Below are 22,105 nucleotides of genomic sequence, written 5' to 3' on the forward strand. Positions count from 1 at the left end.
TCACACTTTCACACTGATGTTTTCTTCTCTAATCTTTTCTCTGCTCCAGAGGCTGATGATGGTCTGCAGGAGCTTCTACAGCAGCAGAAGATCAGTTTGGAGAGGAGATGTGAACGTGTGACTGAAGGTGAAGAAGCAGGAAGTCAAACCCTCCTCAACAGCATCTACACTGAGATCTACATCACTGAGGGACTGAGTGAGGAGGTCAACAGACAGCATGAGGTCAGGCAGCTGAAGACCAAGAAGACCATGGAGAGCCTCCACGACCGTCAAATCAGGTGCAGCCAGATCTTTGAAGCCTCACCTGAGCAGCAGGGACTCAGAGTCAGAGTGGTGCTGACCAACTGTGTCGCTGGGGTTGGAAAAACCTTCTCAGTGCAGAAGTTCACTCTGGACTGGGCCCAGGGCCTGGAGAACCAGGACCTTCATCTGGTGCTTCCTCTCTCATTCAGGGAGCTCAACCTGGTCAAAGAGCAGCACTACAGTCTTCTGGAGCTGCTCCATGTTTTCCATCCAACGTTAGAGAAGCTCACAGCAGAGCAGCTGCATGTCTGCAAACTTCTCTTCATCTTGGACGGCCTGGATGAAAGTAGACTGGCTCTGGACTTTGAGGACAACCAGGTGATGACTGATGTCACTCAGAAGAAGTCAGTCAGCGTCCTGCTAACAAACCTGATCAGAGGAGATCTGCTTCCTTTGGCTCTGCTGTGGATAACTTCCAGACCTGCAGCAGCCAATCAGATTCCTCCGTCATGTGTGGACAGGCTGACAGAAGTACGAGGCTTGCAGAGTCCAAACGGTCACCTGGACTTGTTTGTTCGCTTTCTCCATGGACTCAGTCTGGAATCCAACCAGAGACTCTTAGGAGGCCTGTTGGGTCTCACTGACAACCATCCAGGAACCTTACAGAAGGTCATCAACAACCTGAAGGAGATGAACACTGGTGATGTTTCTCCTGACAGAAGCATCAACATCTTCCACTGTCTGCTGGAGGTGAAGGATCAGTCAGTGCATCAGGAGGTCCAAGAGTTCCTGCAGTCAGAGAACAGATCAGAGAAGAAACTCTCAGCCATCCAGTGTTCAGCTCTGGCCTACATGCTGTAGATGTCAGAGGAGGTTCTGGAGGAGTTGGACCTCAGCATGTACAACACAACCATGGAGGGAAGATTGAGACTGATTCCAGCTGTGAGGAACTGCAGGAAGGCTGTGATACGTTTAGGGTACGTAAACACTGTGTTTGTGTGTGTGTTTGTGTGCGTGTGCGTGTGTGTGTGTGTGTGCGCGCTCTTGGTGTTCGCCACCCTGCTATATCAGCAGCTCCTCCAGTCACAGGGTGGATCAACATCAGCAGGTCTGCTTGTGGCTGCAGGTCTCCAAGAAAACAATGAGGGAAACACTGAGTGGTGACTTTTAGCAGCAGGCTGTCAACGCAGGGCTAACTCAGCTGCTTTGTGTTGGATGGTGAGTGGAGTGAAGCTGCTCCACTGGAGTCCAGGATGGAGATGAAGATGTGACAGTGGCAGAATGAGGAGCTTTGATCAGTGTGAAGGATTCATGCAGACAGTCAATCAACACAATCAACACATTGAACACACAAACACATCACATCCTTCCTTCATTTTGATGATGATGATGATGATGATGATGATGATGATGATGATGATGATGATGATGGTGATGATGGTGATAATTGATTCATATACTTTTTTTTGATGATGATGGTGATGGTGATGGTGATGAAGATGATGTTGATGGTGATGAAGATGATGATGATGGTGATGAAGATGGTGATGGTGATGATGATGATAATGATCTTGTTGATGGTTAATTTATCACATACAGAACCAAGGAAAAGGAGGAGAAGTACAACAATTCTCAAAACAAAGTGTCATCTGTAAGACAGTCAAATCCACATCCTGAAGTGTTTTCCCTAACAATGGAAGTTCTTCCCAGACGGGGGTTACAACTGTGTTAATTTCACCTATTGTAACTAACTAACGTGACTTGGGTTTCTCCTTGGGTTTGTTTGATTTTCATTTGGGGACTGTCTCTGCCTTTTGTTTCCTTTGAAATGTTGTGAGTCTCAGTGCGAGAGGTATGAAGGTCTTGGTGATCTATTGTTACTGTGGAAAATAACCCCTGATGACCAAAAGGTTCCCGTGTAGGAAGAGTATTTGATTAGAATCTTTTAAATATGCATTTTAGAAGTGTCTCTGTTCTGGGAGGACATTTAAGGGAAAGAGCAAGAATCTTGAGTGACCTCTTGGTGACATCATCAGAAAGCATAGCATCAGTTTCCATTCTTACGCAGATGACACACAGTTGTACTTTTCTTTTAAGGCAAACGAGGCTCATCAGCTGGCCAAATTGGAATCTTGTCTTCGTGATGTCAGAACTTGGATGACACAGAATTTCCTGTTGCTTAATACCAACAAAACTGAGGTCATTATATTTGGATCGCGAGAGAGTAGGGACAGAGTCTTTGATGGACAAAGTGGTCTATTTGGTATGACACCCAGTTCTACTGTGCGGAACCTTGGAGTCACTTTTGATCAGGACCTGACCTTTAATTCTCATATACAGAATGTAGGGAGGTCAGCTTTCTTCCACTTAAGAAACATTGCCAAAATTCGAAGTTTTTTGTCCTTCAAAGATGCGGAAAAAATAATCCACGCTTTTGTTACGTCTAGGTTAGATTACTGTAACTCGGTACTAGCAGGATGCCCAAATTCATCCCTTAGGACATTACAGTTAATCCAAAACTCTGCGGCACGATTGTTAACCGGAACTAGAAGGAGGCAGCATATTACTCCAATTTTAGCTTCTTTGCATTGGCTGCCTGTCAAATTTAGAATTGAATTTAAGATTCTAGTTTTAACTTACAAAGCTCTTCATTTTCAGGCTCCTTCTTATATTAGGGAACTCATTGAACTTTATCATCCTCCAAGAGCCCTTCGCTCTGAGGATTCAGGTATTTTAGTTATCCCAAAAATTTCTAGAGTTAGATCAGGAGGTAGGTGTTTCAGTTTCCTGGCACCTTTATTTTGGAACCATCTTCCAGCCTCGGTGAGGGGGGCAGACACAGTTAGTTTATTTAGGAGTAGACTTAAGACTTTCCTTTTTCTTAAAGCTTATAGTTAGACTCCATCCTCTGTCAGTTAAGCTGCTGTAGGCTTACGCCGTGGAGGGAGATCTTTCGCTCCTGTTATAGAGATCGTTGCTCTGTGCAGGCGGAGCCTTTATCACTCTCCTCACCCAATCAATCTTTTACTCTTTTACTCTATCCACTCTGTCCAAGCTCTCATTATGCTTTGTACAGTATGCTCGATATGCATGATACTGCCGCAGTCTCTGTGTCCCCGGCAGGTGATGACCACTGCGCCAGGAGCTGGATTGTGCTGTCCTGGGGGTCTTGGTGTCATCGCTTCATCCCACCACCACGCTTAAGACCTGGACTTGTCCTATCGGCAGATTGTCCATTGAGCTAGGCTCTTGCCTTCCAAAGCATGGACACTTACACTCCACATGGACAGCAGCCTTGAATTATTTCCTATTCTTTGTGTTTATATCCGTTTTGCCTGGTTGGTGTATCTGTTTTTCACTCTGTCCTGTCTGCCACCCTGGCTCACTCTGCTCCTTTCTCTCTTTCTCTGTCTCCCCTCTATCTTTCTACTCCACCCCAACTACTCATAGGCAGATAATGGCCCTCTAGAGTCTGGTTCTGCCCTAGGTTTCTTCCCACAGGGGAGTTTTTCCCAGCCACTGTCGCATCTTGCTTGCTCCGGGGGCCCGATTGGTTCTCTCTGATTGTATAGAGCGCTTTGAGACGCCTTTGGTTGTGATTTAGCGCTGTACAAATAAAAGTTTATTTTTAAGTTTATTATTGATGACTCTTTTTTGACTCTCTTTTTCTTGGACTCTCTCTTTCTCTTCTTCTACTTCTCTTCTTTTTCTTCTTCTTCTTGATCCACTTATAACCATTTTTACACAACCGGTCTGTTACATTTTTGCTGTGTTTTTACCTTGGACATCTCAATAAACTGGTATGTTATCCATTTACCTTCAATATTAAGTTGTTGAGACTTTTGTTCTATGTGGAAAATAATCTGACATTAGATGTGGATTAAGTCTTCAGTTATATGGTAAATTTATCTGAGTAATGCTTGTACTCTTTACCTCTGAGCTGAATAGAAAAAATTGAGTGTCATGTTTTTCTAACTATTGAGTTGGATGATATAAACCTCTGAATATCTCAACCTGATGTCTGGGCTGTTCCTCCATGTTAAGAAGGTCACTGAATGATTTGTCTATATCTGCCATCACTGAACTAAGAGAGGGATTAATCAGAATCCCAATGACCTTAGTTATATGGTAAGTTTCACTGGACATTATTCAAACCCTTAACCTCTGAGTTGGACAGATAAGATTGGGTATCATGTTCAATAATAACAAACTAAATAGTTTTGTGAAACGGGGAGTGTCTATTCTGGACCCAAATGCACCACACAGACAAGGTTTGGAAGGTTCAAAAAAAGGCACAGCTTTATTTCTTGAGAGAAGGCGGCTGGTCAGTCGAAAAGAGGGGAAAAAGGGGCCAAAAGAAACAACTGCTCCAAACAGGTCAAAAAGGGGCCAACGGCAAAAAAGGAATCCTCTTCTTGGGAAAAAAACAGGTCAAAACACAAAACTCACTCAAACGCCAAAGTCCAGGGGAAAAGTTGGAGGCGAGAACCAGAACAGGCAAGGTCAGTAGCCGAGGAGTCCAGGGTTTCGTGCTGGTGTGTCGTGCATGGCAGAGGAACAATCTGGCAGGGAGGAGAGGGAGCAGGGCGGCTAAATAGTCTGGCATGAAGAGCAGGTGAAGAGACTTAGTGCTGATTGACCTGGGTGGAGAGAAGTGGTGATGCCTTCAGGGAAGAAACGAAAATTAAGCACGAACATGACAGCAAACCATGACAGTTTTGTTAATTTATATAAGCCATCCCTGTATTCATCATTCATTCATTCATTTTCCATACCCGCTTAGTCCCGAGCTCAGGGTCACGGGGGTCTGCTGGAGCCTATCCCAGCTGTCATAGGGCGAAGGCAGGGGACACCCTGGACAAGTCGCCAGTTCATCGCAGGGCCACATAGAAACAGACAACCATTCACACTCACATGCACACCTACGGACAATTTAGAGTCTTCAATTGACCTCACATGCATGTTTTTGGAGTGTGGGAGGAAGCCGGAGAACCCGGAGAGAACCCACGCAGACACAGGGAGAGCATGCAAACTCCCCACAGAAAGGTCCCAGGCCCGGAATCGAACCCACGACCTTCTTGCTGTGAGGCAGCAGCGCTAACCACTGCGCCACCGTGTCGGCCGCCATCCCTGTACTGGAGACTAAAGTCAGATCACTAGAATTTGATGATTATCGAGTCTATATTCTTAATTATTAATCAAGCCTTTCTCTCAATCAATATTATTATCAAATGGAGTCGGATTAAATTAATTACTTTACTTTGAAATCCTCATCTTAACACCGGAACGACGGAATACGTATTGGGGAGATATTATTATTTGTGTCTAGATATTTCCTCCCCTACACATTTATTATGAGATTGTGTAAAATAGATTATTATGACTGATGGTTGCAAACAGACAAAGATGCATCAAGGCTACGTGGAGTTTGCATGATCAAACACCACAGTAAAACTGACTTTCCTCCATGTTTTGTAAAAAATGAGAATTTACTTCTTGAAAATGCAGAGCAAATTGCAGATGAGGGCAATGATTTTTTGTTCATGTGGGCCCTAATTTAGCAAGGACAATTAGAAATGTAGACAACAAGTAGGATTTTGCTTTCAACAGTAATAATTCAATGTTCCTGGGTGGGATTTGTGAGAGTGATGTACTAGAAGTGGTTTGAAAGTTGAAGAATCAAAAATCTTTCCATGATAATAATATAGATATATCTCTAATAAAGGAAGTCATAGATTGTGTCATCAAACCATTGACCTATATGTGGAATTGATGGTTTCAAAGAGGGATTTTTCCTGATCAGATGAAAATGGCTGAGGTGGTTCCAATCTACAACAATGGTGATAAACACATCATATCAAATGATAGACCTGTGTCATTGCTTTCTCACTTTCCCAAAATACTAGAAAAGTTGTTTGTCAATAGACTGCATGATTATATGGAGCAGTATGAGTTATGAAGTGACCATCAATATGGGTTTAGCAGTAACCCGTCAACAGCTTCAGCAGTGATGGAATGAGTAGAAAATAGAGTTCCAGCCATATACAACAAACAATATGGTGTAGGTGTCTTTGTGGATTTATGGAAAGCATTTGACACAATGAATCATTCTCTGCTGCTGCAGAAATTGGAGCCTTATGAAATTAGAGGTGTTCCGCTACACCGGATAAGAATTTATTTCAATAACAGGTTGAACAATACTGTGTTATTCCAGGTAATCTTATGGACTGTATAGGAGAGGCAAGAATCAGCATAGGCTTCAGCCTGCTGCGTTTTCCTTCACACAGTTGTTATGTTTTTGTTGTTGTGAGTCTTTATAATGTGCATATTTGTTTAGGAAGCTTCTTTTTCATTGTTGTCAGTTGATTGCACAAGATTGATTGAATTTAAACTGTCAACCAAAATCAACTATTCAATCATTCATGATGATGATGATGGTGATGATGACGATGGTGATGATGGTGATGATGATGGTGACGGTGATGATGATGATGATGATGATGATGATGGTGATGGTGATGATGATGAAGATGGAAGCAGCAACTTCTCCCTCTGCTCTCCTTCATTGCAGATATGATTTTGGACTCTCAGAGCTTCAGTGTGCAGTGGTGTCTTCAGCTCTGCAGTCCAGCCCCTCCCACCTCAGAGAGCTGGACCTGAGGAGGAACCAGCTGAAGGAGTCATCAGTGAAGCCACTGATGGATCTTGTCCACAGCAGAGACTATCAACTGGAGAGTGTGAGGTCAGTAGTGGTTTGGAACCAGTGGATGATGGTTCCAGCACCAAAGCCAGTTGATCCCACAGCAGAGGTCCAGTGTTCCCAGTCACAGTGTGAGAGGAGGATGGTGACGTCCAGCTGCTCCTCATTCATCCAACATCTGCTGCCAAACTGCTTCTTCTCTCAGTTCACCACTCAATTATTGATCAGTTCATCTTTATCAGGCCTCAGTATCAGTCCAACACTCCATGGTCACATGACCATCATATGTTCCACACTTGACATGTGACTGAGAGTCTGCTTCTTCTCAGCAGTCACTCCATCATCTCCATCAACAGTCAACGTCTCTGTGATGATGCGTTCAAGGACCGTGAGTCCTGCTGTCTCTTCTTCTCTGTACAGCTGGAGGTGAGGAGGATGAGGAGGAGAGTGAAGAGTAGAGCTCCATCTGGTGGTGGCTGGCAGAACTACAACAAGTGGAGCCAAACAGTAAGCTGCATGCACACACATGCTGTGTACATTCAGGTTCTGCGTCCTTGAAGTGCGCATTTTGAAAGGAAGTTGCGTCATAGCACTGCGCGAAGGCTTGTCCCAATTCCTGAGGATGCTTAGGACGCTCAATATGCGTACTCGGAAATACGCACTCGTTTTAGCCAATTCCAAGGATGCACCGCTACTATCCTTCGCGCACTTATGTATCCCATGATGCTTTGCATGCTGCTGCAAAGCATCGTGGGATCCTGGGAAGTCAGCTGAAATTAGCGGCATGTACTGGCAAAGACACTTCGTATAAATTTAAGTATTAAATTTCACATAAAATATTCAGTTTTAACATCGGGTTTATATTTATTTGAACATTCAACGCCATCGTTAGATGGCGAACCAATGGTTAGCTTGATACTATAAAAACGTCACTTCCGGGGTTGGCCAGCCGGAGGGAACGGCGGTGGAGTGGCCACATCCTGGGCCTTGTTCAGGGGGGTCTCTGTTCAGGACATTTGTGCTGCGGCGAGTTGGTCCTCGCCCCTCACTTTTGTTCGTTATTACAGGCTGGACATTTCCACTCCGTCTTTGGTGCAAGCGGTTTTGCTGTCCTGATTGGAACAGGCTGACCTCTTGGATGGTTGGTGGACGATGGATAAGCTTGTCTGGCAATACGGGAGCTGCTATATCCCATAGTGAGACATCGAACGAGTATTAGGAAAGAGAACTTAAGGTTATTTACATAACCCCTGTTCTCTGAGTAATATGAGTGAGATGTCTCACCAGACAACCCTTCTTGCTTGGGCGAGTGAGAAGAGGTGCTTATTTTGAATGGCGTGTTACCGCCCGCAGGTGGCATTTATGGTAGGTGGGACTACCTGATGCGGACGGATACACTTCACCAGCCAATCAGGATTGGCGTAATGAGATTAATGCTTCTGAGGGCTGCAGCGGGGACGTGCATCTCATAGTGATACATCTCACTCATATTACTCAGAGAACCGGGGTTATGTAAATAACCTTAAGATTTCAACAGACACTGTAAACTGGCTCTGTCACTTCCTGTCGTCTTTCACCAGACCACAGAAACTGACATAGAAAATCAACAGAACATAGAATGTCGATTTTTTTTTTTTCCCCTCTCATGTCCAAATTTTTTTTTTAAATACTTACATTTTCTGGGATTGCATGGTAATCAACATCTTATCACAGTTTAGCACGAGACGGAGCTATTCCAAGAAGAAGAAGAAGCATTTATTAATCCCACATTGAGAAAAATTGCAGGGTATCTTTTCTAAAAGTCCTTGAATGAGCCTGAAACTGAGGTCAATGAGCGTCCTGTCATGGTTGAGACAGAGTGGAAGGATGCAAACCAAGACTTCCAAAGGACCAGTGGACCATCAGAAGGTTTGAAGAGTGGCCAGGTAGCTCACTGCATCAGAGGAAGAGCTTTGAATGTCAAGGTTGCTGGTTCAAGACCCGGCACAGGCACATTAGTGTTTCAAGAGGAGCAATTTGTCATCAGAACTGAACCATCCAGTAATCAGAGACATTTAGCTTTTCATGCTGAGCTACGTGAAAACTCTGAAGTCACTTCTACTCATCATTTGGGTCTGTTGGAACTCAAACTGGATCTCTAGCTTTTGTTGGGAGTAAAACCTCCAACCACAGGAGCTATCAGTCAGCACTCTTCCACCCTGAGCCATCTGGGTGGAACAGTGGTAAATTTATATTTATACCACTGGTACATTTATCTTTTGTTTTGGAGCCATTGATCTTCAAAGTGAATCTCAGTCAATGGTGGGACTTGATCCAACAACCTGCTGATTCACAGTCAGTTGTCTTATCAACTGAGCCGTCTGTGGGCTGATGGGATACAGCTCCTGGAGAACTGATTTAAGCTATTCTCTGAAAATCTGAAAAAAATCTACATACAATGTTTTTTTTCCAAGAACAAAGAATTTTAAATACTTTATTAAAAGTTATTAAAAAGTCCTGTGGTAGCTTAGCGCGAGACGGCGCTACTCCAAGCTAAATCTCAGCATGTCTGAAAATCAGAAAAAAAACACATACTACAGTATAAAGTACAAATATGTTTTGTAAAAACCTGGTCATGTGGTACCAACTGGGATTCAAACCCACATCTCGTACAACCACAGTCAGAGGTTTAGCCTACTGAGCAAACCACCTTGTTAGCTTGTTCACTGCGGAAGTCAATAGGTCACCCTGTTCATACAGCTTATACAGCCACTGCTTCTGGTAAACACATGACTATAAAGTGTGTCATTATATTACACAGTGACCTGTATATGATTGATTTGATGCTGATGATCTTCTATTATTCATCACTGATGAGGAAATGAGTTGAAGAGTCTTTGGTTTTGGTAACTTATTGTCCTTTGTTGTGTGTCTGTGTCGCTGCTCCATGTTTGTCAGTGTGTGTCAGTGTATGTCAGTGTGTGTCAGATGAAGCACACTAAGGCCTCTATAGTTCTTTGCTTTCTCTGCGCTGAAGACGGTCTTGTGGGGAGCAACGCTGACTCCCAACACGGAGGTCACAGGATAGAAACCCAGCGTGCAGCAGAGGTACAACACTGGTGTGTGTGTGTGTGTGTGTGTGTGTGTGTGTGTGTGTGTCACCAGGGGTATATTAGTTTTTTTAGCGCCAAAGTAGGTAGCATAAGGTAAAAGAAAAGTACTGGAAAAGATGATGAGCGCTCAAGCGGTAACTCGCCACGGAATGGAAAGACAATTTCCGAATGACGAGGAGATCATTCGACAAACTTTGTGGACTGATGGAAGATGTTTTAAGCCCCCAGGAGTTGACTGTTCGAGCGCCAATTCCCCTCAAGATGAGAACCGCTATTGTTTTGTACAAACTGGCTAGCTGTGCTGAATACCGCGTCATTGCAAACCAGTTTGGAGTGCACAAATCCACAGTAAAAACGTTTCTGTACATGTTCTGCAAAAAAATGGTGTCGTCAGTCATACAAAAGCTCATTCGAGTGCCGACCGTGGAGGAAGCTTGTGCCACCGCAAGCCGGTTCCAGCAGAAGTTCGGTTTACCACAAATCATGGGATGCATCGACGGAACACATATACCAGTTTTGCCGCCTACTGATGGATACAAAGACTTTGTAAATCGAAAAGGTTGGCCCTCGTATGTTCTTCAGGCCGTGGTGGACGATACATACCGGTGAGTGAGCCATAATACCATTCGCTTGTTTGTTCGTCCTGTTTTTAGCTTTGTGTGTGTTTATGCTAATATTCACATTCAATTCCTAGTTTTTGGAACATCAATTGCAAGATGCCTGGATGTGCACACGACGCAAATGTCCTGAGACAGTCGACATTATTTAGCCGAGCACATCTACTGCCAAAGGTGAGTGTACACAGTACTGATAAATTAGTTGAGTTACGTTTTTTATTTATCTTTAAGCATAATTAGTAGGGTATAATATATATGTGTCATCATAGCAGTAGTTAATGTACTTATTCTGTCTTCCTATTTTCAGGAGCCACAGGACATAAATGGTACCTCCGTCAGGCTCCGTCACTCTTCCAGGAACGCAAACAACAACTTCCAGCTTCCAGTCCAGTCCCTAAGCAGCTGAGACTGGGAGGTTGTGGGTTCCATCCCCACCTGGCTCACACCAAGACTGTCATAATGCTCCCATTGCCTCCCTGCTTCAGTCTTCAGGGTTGCAACTGTGGCTTGGTGCTGTTCTTTGATTGAAAGCATGGTCACCTTTGCTGCCATCTGCTGGTTTGGCAAGGCCGCACAGGCTCACATGAAAAGAGTCAGTCAAATCATCAGACTATGCAGCAAGCTGTTGGGCTGCACTTTGCCAAGCTTGGAGAGCATCTACAGACAGAGGATGCTAAACAAGGCCAGGAAGACCACCAGTGACCTGAGGCCCCCCTGGCCTGCACCTTTTACTGGCTTCCCTCAGGGTGACCATACTGCCCCCCTCTGTTTAAACTCCTGAACAGCCAGCACAGTTCCTAACTTTAGCCTCTCAGCTGGTCTGGAGAAGCATTAAAACTACTGCTGCTCCTAATAACTGTTCATGACATGTGACTACTGAGCTCTTTCCATGATGGATGTCTGGTGACTGTTGATGTATTTTATTGATTGATATATTTCTGAAATGCCTTGTGTGTGTGACCTTTGACCCTCTGGAGTCTGGATCTGCTCCAGGTCTCTTCCCACTGTCGCCTCCTTCTGCTCTGGGGGCCCAGTTGTTTTTTTCTCTGATTGGACAATGAGGTGCCTTTGGTTGTGATTTAGATCTGGACAAACAAAAGAGAGAAAACAGGTGCAGCTCTTCAAAAGAGGAAATCACATTTTTCTCACCGTCATCATGCACTGCCAACAAGTTATGGCAACTGCAGTTCTGTAAAGAGGCGCCAGGGGGCGCCCTGAAGTCAAAACTACCTTGTCCTCCAGACTTTACAGAGAAATGAACACATGCTGAAAAAACTCTTCCAGCAGCAACTAGAATAAATACTGAGTGAATGACTTTGAACACAATTTGCCTCTTTGAAATCCTTTGAAGAAACAAAAGTAACCGGCGTGTTTTTCCAATGTGAGCAGTAGAAAGTCCAGATATTTGTGTACAAATGCAGGAAGTCAAAGTAAAAAGTCAGAGAAATACTCAAGTAAAGTACAAATACTTGGAAAATGGACTCAAGTACAGTGACAAAGTATTTGTACTTTGTTCCTTGCACCTCTGGCCACAGGTGTGTGTGTGTGTGTGTGTGGGGTGTGTGTGTGTGTGTGTGTGTGTGTGTGTGTGCGTGCGTGCATGTGTGTGTGCGTGTGCGTGTGCGTGTGCGTGCGCGCGTGTTCTTAGCTTATGGGTGTGCCAGTGAGAACCGGTATTGCTGGAATTTGGTCTTCGTCTTCATAAAATGAGGAATGAGGAGCAGCAGAAGCAGGAAGAGAAGTCAGAGTTGTTCTGGTTCAGGCTCCATTTTGAGACGAAGCAGCAGCAGCAGCAAAAGCAACAGCAACAACAACAACAACAACAACAACAACAACAACAACAGCAGCAGCAGCAGTGAAAGTAGCAGCAGCAGTAACAGCAGCAGCAGCAACAGCAGCAACCACAGCAGCAGCAGGTGAGTCGTCACTGAGTGAAGAACTCATGAAATGTGATGTGAGTGGACACCAGCAGTCGTGTGTCTGCTTGATCCCACTGGGAACTCAGTGTTTCTTCCTGTTCTCTCTGTCTGAAGTGGAACTCACTGGGTTCACTAACTCAATGATCCACATTAAAGCTGATGTAAGTTAACAGAGGCAATGAGAGGTGGACCAGTGTCTGCTTCAGTCCACTGGAGACTCAGTGTGACACTGTGACCTTGTTTATTCTTCTTCTGTCTGTCTGAGGTGGAACTCACCGTGTTCTCAGCTCACTGTCACACTTCCTGTTTGACCTCAGACTGACTCCACTTCACAAGATGAGTGGTTGTGTGGAGGAAGAGGAGGACGGAGCAGAGCCTCCAATGTTAAACTGTTCGTCTCTAGAGAATTACTGGAAACAACCTCAGACCTTCAGTGAAGAACCCGGAACCTCTGAGACTCTGTAAGAATCTAATGTGAGAGAACCAGTCTGAACTTTTCAATGTAAGCTTAAATATTACTGTTTTCAACACATATGGAGGGCAGAGACTTCAGTGTCCAGATGTCTGTCTCTGAAGAGTGACCACTCCAAAGGTCTACCTGAGAACTTCAGTAAAGACCCAGGACCCTCTGAGACTCAGTATGACAACTTGGACTGACTCAGGCTACAGACATGATTACTGACTGCTGTTGGCTGGAAACTGTTCATTCAGATCGATTGATCATTGATCAATTAAATTGATACATCTTTGTCTCAATCAAACTGGAAATCTGGAATCTAATGTGAAAGAACCAGGCTGAACATTTCAATGTGAACTTAAATATTCTTTTCAACACAGACAGAGAGCAGAGTATCCAGTGTCCAGCTGTCTGTCTCTGAAGAGTGACCACTCCAAAGGTCTACCTGAGACCTTCAGGAAAGAACCAGTAGCTTCCAGTCAGACTCAGACTGATCACAGTAAGACTGTCCACCTGCACCTCCTTCACTTCTCCCTCTGAGATCATGTCAGGACCTCCAGTGAGAAGATTCACTGAGGGACGTTGCGAGCAAACAGTCACACAGCAGCTTCACCACAGCAGCTGAAAAGTTGTGGAGAGAAAATGATGCTCACACTTTCACACTGATGTTTTCTTCTCCAACCTTTTCTCTGCTCCAGAGGCTGATGGTCTGCAGGAGCTTCTACAGCAGCAGAAGATCAGTCTGGAGGAGAGATGTAAACATGTGACTGAAGGTGAAGAAGCAGGAAGTCAAACCCTCCTCAACAGCATCTACACTGAGCTCTACATCACTGAGGGACTGAGTGAGGAGGTCAAAGACAGCATGAGGTCAGGCAGCTGGAGACCAAGAAGACCAATAAGACCACAGAAACCAAGGAGACAGAGGAGACCAAGGAGAGCCTCCACCACCGTCCAATCAGGTGCAGCCAGATCTTTGAAGCCTCACCTGAGCAGCAGGGACTCAGAGTGGTGCTGACCAACGGCGTTGCTGGGGTTGGAAAAACCTTCTCAGTGCAGAAGTTCACTCTGGACTGGGCCCAGGGCCTGGAGAACCAGGACCTTCATCTGGTGCTTCCTCTCTCATTCAGGGAGCTCAACTTGGTCAAAGAGCAGCACTACAGTCTTCTGGAGCTGCTCCATGTTTTCCATCCAACATTAGAGAAGCTCACAGCAGAGCAGCTGCAGGTCTGCAAACTTCTCTTCATCTTGGATGGCCTGGATGAAAGCAGACTGGCTCTGGACTTTGAGGACAACCAGGTAGTGACTGAGGTCACTCAGAAGAAGTCAGTCAGCGTCCTGCTAACAAACCTGATCAAAGGAGGTCTGCTTCCCTCGGCTCTGCTGTGGATAACTTCCAGACCTGCAGCAGCCAATCAGATCCCTCCGTCATGTGTGGACATGCTGACAGAAGTACAAGGCTTCACCAATGACCAGAAGGAGGAGTATTTCAGGAGGAGGTTCAGAGATAGAGAAGATGTGTCCAGCAGGATCATCTCCCACATCAAGGCCTCCAGGAGCCTCCACATCATGTGTGAGATCCCGGTCTTCTGCTGGATCACTGCCACAGTTCTGGAGAGCATGTTGAGCTCAGAGCAGAGAGGAGAGCTGCCCAAGACCCTGACTGACATGTACTCACACTTCCTGCTGGTCCAGACCAAGAGGAAGCAGCACAAGTATGGAGGAGGTCCACAGGAGCTGATGGAGGCTGACAGGGAGCTTCTTCTGAAGCTGGGCCAGCTGGCATTTGAACATCTGGAGAGTGGAAACATCATGTTCTACAGTGAAGACCTGGAGAAGTGTGGTCTCAGTGTGACTGATGCCTCTGTGTACTCAGGAGTTTGTACAGAGATCTTCAGAAGAGAGAGTGTGATCTTCCACAAAACCGTCTACTGCTTCGTTCATCTGAGCGTCCAGGAGTTTCTGGCTGCAGTCTACATCTTCCACTGTCACACCAACAAGAAGAAGGAGGTTCTTCAGGATTACCTGAAAGACTCAAAAGCAGAGGCATCACAAAAAAATATGTTTTTAAAATTTTCAAATCTGTTTAAAAAAAAAGAAACCCCAAACCCAAACCAAACCTTGGACACCCTTGATGAGTTCCTGAAGAGGATGATGGAGAAATCCCTGCAGAGTCCAAACGGTCACCTGGACTTGTTTGTTCGCTTTCTCCATGGACTCAGTCTTGAATCCAACCAGAGAGTCTTAGAGGCCTGCTGGGTCTCACTGACAACCATCCAGGAACCTTACAGAAGGTCATCAACAACCTGAAGGAGATGAACACTGGTGATGTTTCTCCTGACAGAAGCATCAACATCTTCCACTGTCTGCTGGAGGTGAAGGATCAGTCAGTGCATCAGGAGGTCCAAGAGTTCCTGCAGTCAGAGAACAGATCAGAGAAGAAACTCTCAGCCATCCAGTGTTCAGCTCTGGCCTACATGCTGCAGATGTCAGAGGAGGTTCTGGAGGAGTTGGATCTCAGCAAGTACAACACAACCATGGAGGGAAGATTGAGACTGATTCCAGCTGTGAGGAACTGCAGGAAGGCTGTGATACGTTTAGGGTACGTAAACACTGTGTGTGTGTGTGTGTGTGTGTGTGTGTGTGTGTGTGTGTGTGTGTATGTGTGTGAGTGCGTGCGTGCGTGTGTGTGTGCGTGTGTTTTGAAACTCTATGTGCTGTCATTCTTGGCCAGGTCTCTCTTGTAAAAGGGATCTTGGATCTCAAAGGGACAAACCTGGTTAAATAGTTCTAATAATAATTAAACTACATAAAAGCGTTGTCAGAATTATAAATAAAGTTTCCTAAAGCACAAATCAATGATTGATTGAGTCAAAGATCTTCCAATTCATAAATATAGTGGACTTGAAAACATTAGAAATACTATTTCCAGGAAAGAATTAAAATCTTGCACTCAGTATTCTAAGTTTTTTTAAAGTGAGAGAAAATCAATCCATGTTCAGAGGGTTGAGTGTCTTTGAATGATGGAAGGTGAGAAGCATTGTTAAATATAGATGCCTTTCTTTTTTGGGAGTTCCATTTTGGAATGGGATCAGTGACCATTTGAAAATGTGTGCTTCTTTGTTGAGTTGAAAACATCTTGAAGGGCAATTGAGTATAAGAATTGTGAGTCAATGATGAAGAATAATGTCAAACGTATTTTGTTGAGTTGCGTTTCTCTTTTTTTCCTTTTTGATTTTGTCTGGCTAATTATTCCAGCTAATCTTATGGACTGTATAGGAGAGGCAAGAATCAGCTTGGGCTTCAGCCTGCTGCTTTTTCCTTCACACAGTTATGTTTTTGTTGTTGTGAGTCTTTATAATGTGCACATTTGTTTTGGAAGCTTCTTTTTCATTGTTGTCAGTTGATTGCACAAGATTGATTGAATTTACACTGTCAACCAAAATCAACTATTTAATCATTCATGATGATGGTGACGGTGATGACGGTGATGACGGTGATGACGGTGACGGTGATGATGATGATGATGATGATGATGATGGTGGTGGTGGTGATGATGATAATGATGGTGGTGATGATGATGATGATGATGATGATGGTGAAGATGATGATGTGACGATAATGGTGATGATGGTGATGATGATGATGGTGATGGTGATGATGATGGTGATGATGAAGATGATGATGATGATGACGATGATGATGATGATGATGATGATGATGATGATGATGATGATGATGATGATGATGATTGAAGCAGCAACTTCTCACTCTGCTCTCCTTCATTGCAGATATGGTATTGAACTCTCAGAGCTTCAGTATGCATTGGTGTCTTCAGCTCTGCAGTCCAGCCCCTCCCACCTCCCACTGCTGGACCTGAGTGGCACCACCCTGAAGGATCCTGGAGTGAAGCTGCTCTGTGCTGGACTGCAGAGTCAAAACTGCAGACTGGAAGTTCTCAGGTCAGTTCCTGCTTTCTACTGGTGGACAGTGTGTGTCAGCAGATGACAACTGGTGTGTATCGCTGCTCAGTGTGAAGACTTTGAAACAGATATTAAAGACTCATCTAGACAAAGTGGATGTTGTTGATATTTTCATGGCAACAATCTGCAGCCAGAAAAGACTTTGGATGGTGGAAGAAAGTGTGGAAAATGTCTCCAGTCACTTTGGAGCTCAATGGAAGTTGTTGATTGGTGATGAAGGTCACATAACTGAGCAGGAGATCCTGTGAAGAAATATGAGAGGCAGATTAATAGTGCAGCAGTATTTCTTCATCTTGTCCTTTGAATGTGTTTGACTTGTAACGAGACTCTGATGACTGAAAACAGCCACAAGCACACAAAGGACTCACTGATTATTTTCCATCTTCACTGCTGATTGGCTGCACACTGACTGACACACTGCTGTTGTTCTTGTGTTGACAACACACTGGCACAATGACTCCTTTGAGGGAATGACTCAGTGATCCGAATAGCTGCGCATCTGGATCATCAACAGGGGGAAATGACTCTTAATATGACATTTACACCATGGAAGAAATCAAATATTGATTCTTTATTCAGGTTGTGGGGCTGCAGGTTGTCAGAGCTCAGCTGTGATTGGCTGCTCTCAGCTCTGAAGTCCAACCCCTCCCACCTCAGAGACCTGGACCTGAGTAGGAACCAGCTGCAGTATTCATCAGTAAAGGATCTGAGTGGTTTTCTGCAGAGTCCAGACTGTAAACTGGACACTCTGAGGTCAGTTCACGCTCTTCACTCTACAACTTCTATCACTCTTGTTATTGTTGTCATGATTTTCACTTCACTGCTGTTGGAAATTCAATTTGCAGTCACCGGTTTGTGTTTGAAATGAGTGAAACTGGGTTTGAAGGTACAGTGTGTAGAATCCTGCCATCCAGTGGTCAGATTTCAGATTGCAGTGCTCATTCACTCACTCTCTCTCCCTCCCTCTCTTTTTCTGTAGTGTCAGATTCTGAAGTTGACATTTCACTTTGATTTTCAGAGTGATGACACCCTGGAAAAATTCTCCATCATTATAAACTCTCCATCATTTATTCTCTATTCAGGTTGGAGAAGTGCAGGTTGTCAGAGCTCAGCTGTGATTGGCTGATCTCAGCTGTGAAGTCCAACCCCTCCCACCTCAGACTCCTGGACCTGAGTTGGAACAACCAGCTGCAGGATTCAGGAGTGAAGGAGCTGACTGGTTTTCTGCAGAGTCCAGACTGTAAACTGGAGACTCTGAGGTCAGTTCACCCTCTTCACTCTACAACTTCTATCACTCTTGTTATTGTTGTCATGATTTTCACTTCACTGCTGTTGGAAATTCAATTTGCAGTCACTGGTTTGTGTTTGAAATGAGTGAAACTGGGTTTAATTGTACAGTGTGTAAAATCCTGCCATCTAGTGGTCAGATTTCAGATTGCAGCGCTTACTTGCTGGCCCTCCCTCTCCCCTTCTTGCCAGTGAACTACGGTGGCCTTCCAGCATCATAAAGGATGTGGTTGACAGCAAAGGTGTCGAGTTCTCTGTATAATGATAAAGTTCCATCAATACAAATATTACAACCATCTATTAGCATCACAATCAGTCATAGTCACAGCAGACAGTCCAGTGTTAGCATGATTTTCAGCTAGGGCTAGCGTTAGCCACCTGTATGAGCACTTAGATACTGTAGATAGATCCAGCTGGACTCAGCAGAAGGTCAAGGGTCAATGCAGGTTCTATCATCTCAGTCAGTTCAGTATTGATGAGCAAGATGCAGAAAAGATTCCACTGCATTTCAGTCTCTTAATAACCATTTGTTCTCAGCATTTGCTTTATTAGAGGATTCCAGCCTCCAACCATCAATATGAAACTGTCTCTCAAACTGATCTTCCCAACCAACCGCCTACAAACATGGCGGTGCAAGATGGCCACGACCTTTGACCTTCTGTATGTTTCTATAAAGAACCGTTCTAGCGGAAGGAAAACCAGAGGACTTTTCTTTTCTACGAATCAAAGACTTCAAACTATATTGATGGTTGTATATGAAGCTTTCAGCAATAAATCTGCACTGATTTTACACACTGAACCTTTGAGGCAAAATGAATCCATGAATTCCAACATTTTGAACAGCTTATCAGTGGTCACATGACTAAACAGGTTGATATAAAATATTGTATTGTGGTGATTCATTATTTCAGTATTATTGTTGTGCTTCTGATTGGTTTAATGAATATTACAGTGTTATTGACATTCATATTTTTAATTTCAGATAATGATTAAAACTCCACTCACACCATCATTTATTCTTTATTCAGGTTGTGGGACTGCAGGTTGTCAGAGCTCAGCTGTGATTGGCTGCTCTCAGCTCTGAAGTCCAACCCCTCCCACCTCAGACTCCTGGACCTGGGTGGGAACCAGCTGCAGGATTCATCAGTGAAGGTGCTGAGTGGTTTTCTGCAGAGTCCAGACTGTAAACTGGAGACTCTGAGGTCAGTTCACCCTCTTCACTCTACAACTTCTATCACTCTTGTTATTGTTGGCATGATTTTCACTTCACTGCTGTTGGAAATTCAATTTGCAGTCACCGGTTTGTGTTTGAAATGAGTGAAACTGGGTTTGAAGGTACAGTGTGTAGAATCCGTCCAGACTGTAAACTGGAGACTCTGAGGTCAGTACTGGTTTGGAACCAGTGGATGATGGTTTCAGCACCAAACACAGTTCATCACACATGTTGAATAAACATTGAACTGAAGGTTGATTCATATCAAAATGACATCCAGAAATATGAAAAATTCATTCAATGTCTAAAATATATTAAAAAAAAAAAACAGGTCATGTGACCAAACATCATTTCAACACACATTAGTTTTGGACTGAGGATTTAATTTTAAGGTGACATTTTCTGTAGTGTCAGATTCTGAAGTCGACATTTCACTTTGATTTTCAGAGTGATGACACCCTGGAAAAACTCTCCATCATTATAAACTCTCCATCACTTATTCTCTATTCAGGTTGAAGGACTGCAGTTTGTCAGAGCTCAGCTGTGATTGGCTGCTCTCAGCTGTGAAGTCCAACCCCTCCCACCTCAGACACCTGGACCTGGGTGGGAACAACCTGAAGGAATCATCAGTGAAGCCACTGATGGAGCTTGTCCACAGCAGAGACTATCAACTGGAGAGTGTGAGGTCAGTACTGGTTTGGAACCAGTGGATGATGGTTCCAGCACCAAAGCCAGTTGATCCCACAGCAGAGGTCCAGTGTTCCCAGTCACAGTGTGAGAGGAGGATGGTGACGTCCAGCTGCTCCTCATTCATCCAACATCTGCTGCCAAACTGCTTCTTCTCTCAGTTCACCACTCAATTATTGATCAGTTCATCTTTATCAGGCCTCAGTATCAGTCCAACACTCCATGGTCACATGACCTTCATATGCTCCACACTTGACATGTGACTTAGAGTCTGGTTCTTCTCAGCAGTCACTCCATCATCTCCATCAACAGTCAACGTCTCTGTGATGATGCGTTCAAGGACCTTGAGTCCTGACTCCTGCTGTCTCTTCTTCTCTCCACAGGTATTGAGGGAGGATAAGGAGGAGAGTGAAGAGGAGCGCTCCATCTAGTGGTGGCGGAGAGAACTACAATAAGTGGAGCTAAACAGCAAGCTGCACACACACTTTTGCTGTGTCTCAATTCAGGGTTTGTACCCTTCAAACCGAGTGTTCGCCGTCCAAAGGAAGCGTTCTTCGAGTACCCAGCCTAGAACGACGGTCCAAACCCCGCCTCCCCGGTAACCACTCGAGACGGTCTAGCCTTCGACGTATTTCCTTGTTGCGTCACCGCCGTTCCCTCCGGCTGGCCAACCCCGGAAGTGACGTTTTTATAGTATCAAGCTAACCATTGGTTCGCCATCTAACGATGGCGTTGAATGTTCAAATAAATATAAACCCGATGTTAAAACTGAATATTTTATGTGAAATTTAATACTTACATTTATACGAAGTGTCTTTGCCAGTACATGCCGCTAATTTCAGCTGACTTCCCAGGATCCTACGATGCGTTGCAGCAGCAGGCAAAGCATCATGGGATACACAAGTATGCAAAGGATAGTAGCGGGGCATCCTTGGAGTCGGCTAAAACGAGCGCGTATTTCCGAGTACGCATTTTTAGCATCCTAAGGAACCTTGGGAATTGGGACAAGCCTTCGCGCAGTGCAATGACGCAACTTCCTTTCAAAATGCGTACTTCAAGGATGCAGACCCTGATTTGAGACACAGCAACAGTCTGCATCCTTGAAGTACGCATTTTGAAAGGAAGTGTTCTCAGTGTTCTGGCCGTGAGCCGCTAGTGCCCCTCCCCCCGCTGTTTCTTGTGGTGCACTCCCTGGTGTGGGTCTGTAGGCTCCGTCGATTGGCCCTGGGGGATCACATGTTCAGTCCAGGGAAGAGGATTGGCCAACAACAAGTAGCCACTCAGAGCACACCTGCCGCAAGCTGGCGTATAAAAGGCTGGAGCTCCCTGAGAGCGACGGCAGACACCATCAGAACACCACTTTGTGGCCACGCTCGCTGTTTGCCCTGTCTTTGATACTCGTGTCCAGAGTTGGGCTCAGTAGGTGAGATTTAAAATGCAGATTTTCTTCACAACACCTAGTTTTCCTTTGTTAGTTCCACCAGGGTCTCGGAGTGCCTGGCCACCTGTATTGAAGTTTTCTCTCCAGTCGTTTGTTGGCTTTTGACAGAACATTTGTGTTTATTATGATAAAGATATCCTCAGTTTCTGGATACCTGCTTGTTTTCTTTGGAGAAAGTATTTGTGTTTATTATAACGATGTTGGGATTCTATATTTAGTTTAATGCATTATAGCCGTGTGAGTTAGTTCTTTCTTTGTTAGTCGGCTATATCGCCATCCTTAGTTTTAGCTCCTTTTTCTGGAGTTCTCTTTTGGTTTTGATCATTTATTGATTTGACGGCACTCATGCTGGCCCTTTCTGTTCGACATTATTGCTTGTTTACATTGAAAATTGCCACCAATAAATATTTATTATCCTCATTAATTTGCAATCTGTTTCCACTGATTCAAATATAACAATCAGGCTCCC

General features: G+C 44.5%; 1 protein-coding gene, 2 long non-coding RNA genes and 1 pseudogene across 3 annotated transcripts in view; all 4 read left to right on the plus strand.

The window, feature by feature from the left end:
* LOC142890456 (NLR family CARD domain-containing protein 3-like) overlaps positions 1-22,105 on the plus strand; it is a 32,745-nt gene that overhangs the window by 2,040 nt on the left and 8,600 nt on the right. The gene's annotated exons all lie outside the window — the stretch shown is intronic.
* On the plus strand, positions 55-22,056 carry LOC142890648 (NACHT, LRR and PYD domains-containing protein 12-like; annotated as a pseudogene).
* On the plus strand, positions 789-1,577 carry LOC142890605 (uncharacterized). Its single transcript, XR_012927090.1, has 2 exons — positions 789-1,220; positions 1,318-1,577. It is a non-coding gene; the product is annotated as an uncharacterized LOC142890605 (long non-coding RNA).
* Positions 1,732-6,110, plus strand: LOC142890629 (uncharacterized). Its single transcript, XR_012927094.1, has 2 exons — positions 1,732-1,902; positions 5,603-6,110. It is a non-coding gene; the product is annotated as an uncharacterized LOC142890629 (long non-coding RNA).

This window comes from Nelusetta ayraudi, unplaced genomic scaffold (assembly GCF_046127955.1).
Source record: "Nelusetta ayraudi isolate G7.1 ecotype Tasmania unplaced genomic scaffold, CSIRO-AGI_Nayr_v1 ptg000003l, whole genome shotgun sequence".
Classification (NCBI taxonomy): Eukaryota; Metazoa; Chordata; class Actinopteri; order Tetraodontiformes; family Monacanthidae; genus Nelusetta; species Nelusetta ayraudi.